Here is a 9183-nt window from a genome sequence, read left to right as displayed (position 1 = left end):
ACTTGCTTCTTTCTGTAAGTGATCAAATTTAAATAAAATGTTGTTTCTTGGGTCTAAAAATCTGCTATTAGCCAGGTTACTATGTTCTGTAATTAAGACCTGATCTTTTCCCCCGGGGAGTGCATGAGTGATGAATTCAGCAGCCATGCATACCTCCTCCTCACCCAGCACCCAGTCCTCAAATTCAGCCAGCTTGGGCTGCTCTCTACACAGTGAAATTTTAGGAATATCTGTGTAATCTAAAATTATACCATCTCGGGCTGATAAAATCTGGAATTCCATTATGAGAGATTCATTCTTTTGGCTATATGTCTATAAAAGTCACTACAATTCAACCATCCCTATTTAGGAGTAGCCCCTTTTCTTGAGCACAAAATAGGATATAGAAAATGGAGCAGGGGACAATTTCCTGGGATGAGCTTATTGCTAAAGAGTTGAACAGATTTATACAGAAGAACCTTGGTGCACTAAAGACAAACTTTTCTTATGTCTCAATTTTACTTGGAAATAATGACAGTCTTCAGGGAAGGAGCAGCACATGCATTTGCCCACTGTAACATGAATCCATTCACACCTGTGAAGATAGAAGGATATGAAGAGCAGAAAGAAGCAAGTGGCCCCCAGGCAGAGAAAGTAGATGGAGGTCTGAAGACCCGGAGAGAATTCTGTGACAGTGCTTTAAGAGCCTATGCGGGCCAGACACAGTGGCTCACGTCTATAATCCCAGCACTTTGGGAGGCTGAGGTGGTGGGTCGCTTGAGCCCAGGAGTTCAAGACCAGCCTGGACAGCATGGCAAAACCTCGCCCCTACTTTAAAAAATACAAAAATTAGCCAGGTGTGGTGGTGCACGCCTATGGTCCCAGCTACCCAGAAGGTTGACGCTGCAGTGAGCCACTGCACTGCAGCCTGGGCTACAGGAGTGAGACCCTGTTAAAAAAAAAAACAAAAAAAAACAAAAACAAAAAAAAAAAACAAAAAAAACCACCTATGTGAAAGATCATTATTCCAATGGCCAAAGCTTCTGTATTGTTTGTGCTAAAACGGACTGTTATTGCATGTATTGAAAGCCACCAGTTTCAGCCTAAAAACTTCTGGAATGATCATTGGAGATAAGAGCAGAAGTCCACCATCAAACAACCTACAGCCCAGGTAGCGGAAGGGCTTAAAATTCAAGTTCACTATTATGAAGAGGGCAATGTGCCATTGGTCAGTCATAAAGTTGTACAGGATTCACTAACTGTTTCGAATGAAATCCAAACTGTAAAGGAGTTTATTAAAATCAGAGAATGCAGGAAAGGAGTATCAAACAGCAATTAGTAAAAACTGTCAAACAATGTCAGATGCCACATTCAAGGCCTTGCACCGGCAGCTACCAGTTATCTGCACCAAAATTGATGGGAACAAGATACTCAGCTACAAGACTGGCAAAGAAATGCGGAAGACTTAAAGGCTGAATGTAGGATTCTTCTGTATGTGGAAAGAAAAGATTCAATGTGAGGTCGTATTATAAATAAGTGATTTATAAACAAGAGTGATATTTTGCTAGGGCTTTCAAAGTTAATGGATTTTCTAGCCTCATGGAATACTGCTGAACCTCTAGCATTGTCTTGATTCTTTTATGTTCTCTGCCTTGTAATTTTCTGTTACCACTATATCCATGTGTGAATCTTTTGTTGTTGTTGTTGTTAATTCTGCTACATTTAATGTTGGAAAGAGACATCTAATCTAGAGTCACTTATTGTTTAGAAAATTTTCCTAGCCATGAAGCCCTGTTACTGATTTAGACAAGGTGTGATGTTCATTACTTTTCTACTGCTATTCTTCCAAGAACTTCTGGGACTTCAGTGGTTTTTACTGCTCCACCAACAGCTGAAGAGGTATTGCTACAAGCTGTAGCTAAATGGAAGACACATTCATCCTTCTCCTTCTGCTTTCATCTTCATTTATAGCATCTCATAACTGTTGTTTCCCAGTTTGGATTGGGGCTTTTCAGGTCCTTTTTGGAGGGCAAAGGAAGTTTTCTGGAAAATCCATTATAGCCAGCTTCTCTGAGGAACTTGTTTTTAAATCCAAAGACTTGAACCACCTTCCCTGCAAAACAGACATGTCTGCTTTCTTCCCCTCTGCTTTCTTTCCTTCCCATCTAGTACCATTGTAGTTATAGACATCTGCACTCTTAGAAGAGTTTTATTCACTTATTTTTTTTAAAGCTCAAGAACTGCTGATATACTATGGATGTAGAAGTATAAAACTTGAAAAATCCAGATGTTGAAGGAAAAATGGATATCTTCTGCTTTAATGCTTTGTGGCAGGATTGTACTATAAGCAAAATAATCAAACAACTCTGTAAATCATGAACAAAAAATAAAAATGAACCAAAGTGAAAAGGGTAGCTTCCAGGTAGTATCTTCCTATTGTAATCTGTTATTTAAGGGAATACTAGTGATTTCTTTCAAATAGGATGTAAAACATTCTAAATTACTCTTCCTCAGTCCTGCCTGCCAAGAACTCAAATGTAACTGTGATACAGCAACCCTTCCCAGGTATTTTGGCAGGTACATGTATGATCTCAGAATACACAAGTAACATAGATATGACATAACAACTGACAATGGTGAATTCATTTACATTGTTTACACTTCTATGACCAAGCCTTAAGGGAAGGTCAGTTTAAAAAAAAAAAAAAAAAAAACAAGTAGTGTCTTCCTACCTATCTCCAAATGCATGTCAAAAAAGAAGGGTGTTTTTGTTTCAGCTTCATTTTTGCTCAGTAATACAGTCAAGCCAGAGTTTGTTTCCAAATAACCCATTGAGCTGTGTAAGCATTTTTGTTTATTTCAAATATAGTATCTTTACATTATTTGTCATTCACATTATCCATCCATTCCACACTATCTTCTGTATCAGGTAGTCCAATAGAAACATATGTGTTTCGTTCTAAAGAAAAGAAATTTTCACTGTCAGTAGCTGCCAATTTCTCCTGCTTGAAGGCCTCACTCTTGCCTTACTCTGCCATGAATGTTCTGCCTTTCTCAGTTGTCATGACCGTTGGCCTGTTCTCTGCCCTACTGACTCTACTGCCCAGTGTATGTTTTTGTTTGCCCAATTAAATGGTTCTGAGTTGGTGAAGGTGAAAGAGAGGGCATAAGGAGGCCTGCAAGCATGGGCCTGGCAGTGAATAAGACTCATTTCTTGCCGGGCGCCATGGCTCATGCCTATAATCCCAGCACTTTGGAAGGCCGAGGCAGGCAGATCACTTGAGGTCAGGAGTATGGGACCAGCCCTGGCCAACATGGCGAAACCCCGTCTCTACAGAAAAAAAAAAAAAAAAAAAGGCCAGGCGCGGTGGCTCACGCCTGTAATCCCAGCACTTGGGGAGGCCGAGACGGGCAGATCACGAGGTCAGGAGATCGAGACCATCCTGGCTAACACGGTGAAACCCCGTCTCTACTAAAAATACAAAAAATTAGCCGGGTATGGTGGTGGGCACCTGTAGTCCCAGCTACTCGGGAGGCTGAGGCAGGAGAATGGTGTGAACCCGGGAGGCGGAGCTTGCAGTGAGCCGAGGTCGTGCCACTGCACTCCAGCCTGGGCAACAGAGCGAGACTCCGTCTCAAAAAAAAATGCAAAACTTAGCTGGGTGTGGTGGCAGGTGCCTGTAATCCCAGCTACTCAGGAGGCTGAGGCATGAGAATTGCTTGAACCAGGGAGGCAGAGGTTGCAGTGAGCCAAGATCATACCACTACATTCCAGCCTGGGCGACAAAGCAAGACTCCGTTAAAAAAAAAAAAAAAAAAAACTCTTCTCCCAGAAAGAGGAAGAACACCACCACCAACAAAATCACATTGACTAATGCAATGGAGTGCCCAAAACACTGTGGGCTGCCCAGAAGGAAGGAGAAGTTCACAAATGTAGCAGCCTTCTTCAGCATCCCTCTAGCTGCAGAAAAACAAGGAAGCCTTTGGCTGTGGGTTGTATTTCTTCTGCATTTCCACATCTCACTCATGGCTTTCTGCCAAGAAAGTCTAGCCACAAAAGACCTGGGAGAGGGGCTCACTGAAGGGGCATGACTGTTGCCAAGGAGACCGAAGGACAGTGAGGGGAGACACAGGCTCCTCTGTCCACTGTTAAACCTTCATAGGAGAAGGAAGGATGCAGAGAAGTGCAGGCAGCAGGAGTGGACCACTCCACCCTCCATCCAGGCAGGCCACAGACAGGTCCCTTCATGGAGACTTTCCCATACAAAATTGCCACCCAATTCACCTCAGTGGCCATTCCCCAAAGTGGTATTTAAGCTGTATCTAGACTCAATTCAGCTTGTGGAATGCGTTTTAAAGGTAGAGAAACCAAAGCCTGGCAGTGATTTGACCGTAGTGAGTCAGTGACTGCTGTGCATCTCTCAATGGCGGCTTTTCAGAGACCACAGGGCAGGGGGGAAGCACTTGGCAAGCAGGTGGCCCCATGCTAGGAGACCAGCCTCAATAGTGAGCCAGAGGTCTGGCTAGGCCACCTGTGCATTCCCAAACTCCGGCAGCATTTTCTGCGCTGGAGAAAGCTGCTGGAACCCACCCTGCAGGGAGCTACCTCAGGGGGTCACTTTTCCTATTTTAGCTCCATGAGACTGAGTGCCCTTGGCTCCTCGCCCAGTCCCTATATAGCACCCATGAGGCCCCTGGGGGTTGTGGCCTTCCTGCCCTCTTCCTAACCTAAGGTCTCTGGTGGATTTCCAGCCTCTAAGAAGCACAACTTGAGAGTAGAAGGATCCTGGGTCCTATAACTTTCAAGTAATATCTGGGGGTGTTGCAATAAAACAGTGCTGTCCAGTAGAACTCTCTGTGATGATTGAAATATTCCCTGTCTATGCTGTCCAATACATAGCCACCAGCCACATGTGGCCATGGAATGCTTGCAATGTGGCTAGTGCCACTGAGAAACTGAATTTTTAACTTTATTGAATTTTAGTTAATTAAAATTTAAACTCAGAGAGCTGCATGTGGCCAGTGGCTAAGGCACTGGACAGAGCAGGGAAGGATAGGGCCTCCCACAGGCAGTATCCATGGATACCAAGCAATAGGGGATAATGTGATCTCCCTTCCCCACCAGCCCCTCCTTGAGAGGAAAACACTGAGGGAAGATGGCACTTCTTGGGGGAAATCAGAATTTCCTCTCCACTACGTGTCCTTTCCCTGCTAAAATTTCCACGCATCAGTGAGCTATATAAACCCAGAAATGTGTAGAGAAAGCCATGCCTGTGCACCTGTGTCAGCACAACAGACAGGAAGGGGGCCACAGGGCTGGGGGAACACTCTATGCAGGCCTAGAGAACTGAGAGCCTGGAACCCCACCATTTTCCAGTAAAGTCTTGCAGAGATTGGATGTTGTAGGAGAGATGGAGGTAATAATTAAGCTCTCGTGTATACATACTTTGGGGTGTATATGACCTGGAACTGTGCTCACTCTCTGTTTTGGGGAGCCCTGCTGTGGGGCCATCTCCCAGGTTGAAACCTTGTGTTAATAAGTTTCTTCTGTTTTTTCCTAAGGGCCTGGGCTGGGGTCCAAGTCCGACTTTCCTTCCGTCGCACCACGTCAAGGTAGAGAGAGGAACCAGCATGTTCATGTCTAGGCAGTTCTGTAATCTTCAGAGCAGAGTGATCGGCTTCTCATTTTCACTGAGCTCAGGTCATCACCTTTATGATTTTAGGAGATTGTTTCAGGAAGAAGCCGGGGTATTTGGCAGACAATAAATGTGAGGCACACATTCCAGGCAAACAGAGCTGCGAGGATGCAGAAAAATGCTGAGGAGAGAGGGTGGTGACAGAGTGAAGGAACACCTGAGGGAAAATATCTGAGGGTGAGGGTGGAAATTGTTGAATAGCAAGACACTTACATGGTTTCAATGTATCTCCCCAACAGGTTACTTGTCAATTACAAAAGAAAAGAAAACCATAACAGCAGAGTAATCTGGCAGATGCCAATTTAACCAAGCGATTGAAGCTGATGTCTTCAACGATGAGACAAACCCCCATCTTTGCTTCCTGATGTAAGGCTTCCCCATGGCGCAGCATTCCTAACCCAGCAGAAACCTCAAACAAGTCCAAACCCAGGGACATTATGCAAATTAACTGGCCTGTACTCTTCAAAAATGTCAAGGTCATGAAAAACAAGAAAAGGCTGAGGAACTATTTTAAATTAAAGGAAAATAAAGAAATACCATTACAACAGCAATGTGTGATCCTGGATTGGATTCTGAACAACCCCCAAAATTGCTATAATGGACATTATTGGGACCACTGGTGAAGCTGGACTGTGGACTGTAGATTAACTGACAATAATCACGTCAGTGTGAAATGCCTTGATTTCAATACTTGTAACGAGGTTTTGGAAGAGAATGTCTTTGCTCTTAGGAAATACGTACTAAATTATTAAAGGGTAAAGGGACTTTATGTGGGGAAGTTACTCTCAAGGGGTTCAGAAAACCAATGATATCTTTAGAGAGAGAATAATATAGCAAATGAGGTGAAATACTAACAATGAGCGAATCTGGACAGGTAGCATAAGGGCATTCTTTGTACTTTTCTTTTAAAAATCTTTAAGTTTGAAATTCTTTCAAAATAAAAAGTGAAAACGAAAAAGGATCTGAAGGAAGAGCATTTGACCTCGAGGGAGAATTGTAAAGGACCAACCCAAATTCCTCTTGCAGTAACTGGGATCAAGACTTCAGTTTAGGCCCTCAGCAAGGGATGACAAAAGAACAAAGCTGTTTTTCCTAAACTCCACTTCCTCCAGAATCTGAAAAACACTTGTTTTTATCTCTTTGCCTGCCCCTTCCCCATATTTCAGAATCTCCCGCAGAGCCAGTTTCCATTTAGACAGGAAGCCAGTATTGAAATCTGTCTCCCTACAAGTCACTCCATGAGGCTCTGGGATGTAAAGATGAAAAAGAAACTGACTGTTCTGCAGGATTCAGATGTCTGATGGGAGAGAAGGAAATGTGAGTAGCTAGTCTCATAAAATGCTGAGACAGCCACACATGGTACCATGGGGAAACAGAGGCACAAACTCTGGAAAGGTGACTCCAGGAAGAGGTATGAGGGGTGACACTACAGCTAGGTATGAAAGTGGGAGGAGTTTGCCAGTTAGGTGGGAAAAAAAGGATGCTAAGGGGCAGCAGCATTTTCTAAAGGTTCAAAATGAGAAAAACCTCCGGATTCCAGGGCCAGGCTTGTTCTGGGAATACCCAGTATCCGGTGGAAATGGAGGGTATAAATAGCGGGAATAGTAAAACCGTAGGTAGGCGCCAGACCACAGAGGTTTTATCTACATGCCAGTGCCTGGGCAAAGGACAGCCCACAATGCAAGAGAGTAATGTGATCAGATGTGATTTGCTCTGGAAAATTCCGGTTGCCATATGAAAAATGTATTGGTTGGAGGCAAGACAGGAGACAGGGAGCATAGTTAGAAGGCAGTGACAGTGATGAGGCTTGCAAGGAGGAGGCAGGCCAGGACTTACACAATCCCTGGGTGTGAGTGTCTCCATAAATTTTACACCCTGGGCATCTCATTTACCTCATCCCAGTCCAGCCCTGGGGAGCAGAGGAGCCATTTATGCAAGTGGTAGAATCCTCAGGATGCAGTGATTGTGGGTATGGGGATGACATGGACGGAGAGAGAGGATAGTTTAGGGAGACTTCTTGTCCTGGAGACAAGGGTTTGCACAGTGAGAAGTACAAAGGAGATATAATAATGTTCAATCAATAGCAGAGTGGGAGCAGATATCACCTTCCTCTGAGCAAAGGCCCAGACTAGCACTCCTGAGCTGACTGGACTCTCCTACTAATGAGGATACTAACCAGGGCACCTCTCCCTCCCTGTAGGGGTCAGCCTAGTTGGCCTGCCTAGGGCAGTGTTTGCCAGTTGGCCAATTATTGTTGAACAAAGAGGAACTTCCAGGGGTCTGATTTTCTGCCCCCACCCCGCCGCCCTTGTAGGGCAGCAGTCAAGAAGTGCAGTGCTCCCAAGGCCCCTGGGAGGTTGGCCCTAATCCTGGTCCAATGACCAGCCCCAAGCACAGCCCTTAGCTTTCAGTGTAAGCACAACTGTTGTGAAAGGCCCAAATCTCCCTTCCCCCAAGGACTAGAAGGGTGGAGATAATGCTTTTTATTCCACAGATGGGACACCTGGAAATAAAGGGATGTCTTAGTCTGTTCTGGCTGCTATAACAAAATACTGTAAACTGGGAGGATTACTAACTACAGAAATCTATTGCTCACAGTTCCGGAGGCTGAGAAGTCCAAGATCAAAGAAGATTCAGCATCTGGTGAGGGATTGTTTTCTGGCTCATAGAGGGCACCTTTTTATGGGGACCTACATGACAGAAGGAGCAAATGAGCTCTCTGGGGCCTCTTTTATATAAGCACTAATCCCATTCTTGAGGTTTCCACCCTAAAGGCCTAATCACCTCACTAAGGCTCCACCTCCTAGTGCCATTGCCATGGGGGTTAGGATTTCAACAAATCCATTCTGGGGGTGGGGTACATCCAGCCCACTGCAAGAACTTACCCAGAGTCCTACAGGACATTTTCCTTCTAGTTTTTTGTTTCCAGTACTTAAGTTTTGACCATAGAGTGGCTTGTTACATTAGTTAATATTTTTTAACTATCGTACGTATGTTGTTTCTCTGATCATGACACCTTTTAAAATTAGGGACACTGTTGTCATTATTTATCCTTAACTTTATATCACAGTGGAGAGAGGAAGAGCTTCTAGAAGCTCCAATTGAATGCAAAGTACTAATAAAAGGAAGTTTGAAATGTTTTTTCTACATATTATTTTACATAAGACTAGTGCTTATAACACTGAAGAGGACATTCAGGCCCCTAAATGTTGCATGGATTACCCAAGTTCACATAATTGACAAGTTCGGGACCTGGGTCTGCTGATTTCTACTCAAGGGCTCTTCCCATCACAGCAGGGGCCATGGGGAGGCACACAGAGCCCTTGGGAGGTACAGGGGCTCTGGCTTCAAGCCACCTGTTTCGCTTGCCCAGCTTTGTGACCTTGGGCAGGTAGCTGAAGCTCTCTGTGCCTCAGTTTCTGACATCTCAACCAAACCAGGGAAGGTGATGACATTTGCCTCAGAAAGCTATTTTGAGAATCAGAGGAGCTAATATAGAACTCAGCAA

General features: G+C 44.4%; 1 pseudogene; it reads left to right on the top strand.

Annotated features, from left to right (window-relative positions):
* The first annotated feature begins 510 nt into the window (after positions 1-510).
* On the top strand, positions 511-1448 carry LOC116811611 (F-actin-capping protein subunit alpha-1-like; annotated as a pseudogene).
* The last annotated feature ends 7735 nt before the right edge of the window (positions 1449-9183 follow it).

Source organism: Hylobates moloch, unplaced genomic scaffold (assembly GCF_009828535.3).
Source record: "Hylobates moloch isolate HMO894 unplaced genomic scaffold, HMol_V3 SCAFFOLD_1, whole genome shotgun sequence".
NCBI lineage: Eukaryota > Metazoa > Chordata > Mammalia > Primates > Hylobatidae > Hylobates > Hylobates moloch.
The sequence above is the reverse complement of the archived record's forward strand: the minus strand, read 5'-3'. Positions and strand labels throughout refer to the sequence as shown.